Source organism: Oncorhynchus clarkii, chromosome 3 (assembly GCF_045791955.1).
Source record: "Oncorhynchus clarkii lewisi isolate Uvic-CL-2024 chromosome 3, UVic_Ocla_1.0, whole genome shotgun sequence".
Taxonomy (NCBI): domain Eukaryota; kingdom Metazoa; phylum Chordata; class Actinopteri; order Salmoniformes; family Salmonidae; genus Oncorhynchus; species Oncorhynchus clarkii.
Genome location: NC_092149.1, coordinates 58,729,263 through 58,731,857, shown reverse-complemented (window position 1 = coordinate 58,731,857; position 2,595 = coordinate 58,729,263).

Sequence of the window (2,595 nt, the reverse complement as noted above, 5' to 3'; positions counted from 1 at the left end):
GTGAACGAACATTTAAAAACCACGATTATTGGAGTTCCAAATATTATAAACCCGTCTGCTCTCTGTTTTGAGAACCGGCCGGAACATATCAAAAGGGCAGTCTGTATTTTTGTTTTATTTTTTAATTTGTTTTATAGTTGTTGAAATCTTGAGTCAGACCCAAAGCTCATTATTATTCCCCAGCCCAGTTGCAGTATCTGTCCTGGTTCCGTTTAACTCAACCAAAGCCTCCCCACACCCCAGGGTAGCTGATTATCGGCCACCCTGCCACCAGCCACTTGCCCCATATTGTGGCCAGTACATCATGGAGTCGCCCTTAGCTACACAATGGGTCTCTTGTGCCTTTCTCTTGAGAGTCTACTGATTTATTCTCCAAGAAACACAAAATGACACCCCAGTCAGTCTATTGTTAAATGAAAAGACCTGCCTGCACCTTGTAAATAATTTATATAGGATTGGTAATTAAATATCTCAATCACTTTTCATTTCACAGTGAATGGTCTGTATGTGTTGGTCACAGGCGGGCACAGATGAGTGCAGCAACGAAAGGCTTTTGTTTGACACACCTAGTTTTTAACTTAATTTAAAAGTCGAGATAAAAATGACACTCCTCCACTGCAACTGCATATTTTAGCAATCCTCTGCTTGGAGGGCCTCTCTCCACCACACTGTTCTCCCTCTTTCTCCTCTCCTCCTACAAGGCCAATGGTTTAAAATCTTTCATTAGGTCTTTTTAAATTATATACCTACTGGGTCACTGGGGAAAAAAGACAGTTTGCACATTTATACAACTGAATACACAGTATCCGTCAAAAGTTTGGACACCTACTCATTCAAGGGTTTTACTTTCATTTATTTAAAAAAATATTTTCTACATTGTAGAATAATATTGAAGACATCAAAACTATGAAATAATACATGGAATCATATAGTAACCAAAAAAGTGTTAAACAAATCAAAATATATTTTAGTTTCTTCAAAGTAGCCAACCTTTGCCTTGATGACAGCTTTGCATTCTCTCAACGAGTTTCACCTGGATTGCTTTTCCAACAGTTTGAGTTTCCACACATGCTGAGCACTTATTGCTTTTCCTTCACTCTGTGGTCCAACTCATCCCAAACCATCTCAATTGGGTTGAGGTCGGGTGATTGTGGAGGCCAGGTCATCTGATGCAGCAATCCATCACTCTCCTTGGTCAATTAGCCCTTACATAGCCGGGAGGTGTGTTGGGTCATTGTCCTGTTGAAAAACAAATGATAGTTCCATTAAGCACAAAACCAGATGGGATGGCGTATTGCTGCAGAATGCTGTGGTAGCCATGCTGGTTAAGTGTGCCGTGAATTCTAAATAAATCACCAACAGTGTCACCAGCAAAGCACCCCCACACCATCACACCACCTCCATGCATCACGGTGGGAACCACACATGCAGAGATCATTCGTTCACCTACTTTGTGTTTCACAAAGACACGGTGTTTGGAACCAAAAATCTCAACTTTTGACTCCAGACCAAAGGACAGCTTTCCATCAGTCTAATGTCCATTGCTTGTGTTTTTTGGCCCAAGCGAGTCTCTTCTTATTGGTGTCCTTTAGTAGTTGTTTCTTTGCAGCAATTCAACCATGAAGGCCTGATTCATACAGTCTCCTCTGAACAGTTGATGTTGAGATGTCTGTTACTTGAACTCTGACGCATTTATTTGGGCTGCAATTTCTGAGGCTGGTAACTCTAGTGAACGTATCTCCTGCAGTAGAGGTAACTGTGGGTCTTCCTTTCCTGTGGCGGTCCTCATGAGAGCCAGTTTCATCATAGCGCTTGATGATTTTTGCGACTGCACTTGAAGGAAATGTTCTGTATTGACTAACTTTCATGTCTTAAAGTAATGGAGTGTCGTTTCTCTTTGCTTATTTGAGTTGTTCTTGACATAATATGGACTTGGTATTTTACCAAAGAGGGGTATACTACCCCTGACCTGTCACAACACAACTGATTGGCTCAGAAGCATTACGAGGGAAAGAAATTCCACAAATTGAGGCACACCTGTTAATTGAAATGCATTCCAGGTACCTAACTCATGAAGCTGGTTGAGAGAATGTGCAAAGCTGTCAAGGCAAAGTGTGGCTACTTTGAATAATCTCATAAAATATATTTTGATTTGTTTAATACTTTTTTTGGTTACATGATTCCATGTGTTATTTCATAGTTTGTCTTCACTATTATTCTACTATGTAGAAAATAACAAAAATAAAGAAAAACATTGCAATGAGTGTGTCCAAACCTTTGACTGGTACGATATCTTTTGACTGGTACGAGATATATATATTTCCTTTTTATTTCTCTCGAAAGATAAAAATGTGTGGATTCTGAAAGGCTGTTCAGTGCTGGTGCAAGTCATTTTTATTTCAGTTTGAAACCAATAAATGTTTACACCAAAATACGTGCTTTTTCAGATCACAAGAAGTCCTTTGAAATGGATGAGGGTCCTCTGGGTTTCTCTTTCTCTGTCCATCACCGAACCGCTTTGGATGGCCTCTTTCATGATGTTTAAACTTATGATAAAATCATTATTTTTCATCAACACTAAGTATAGTCCTTCCT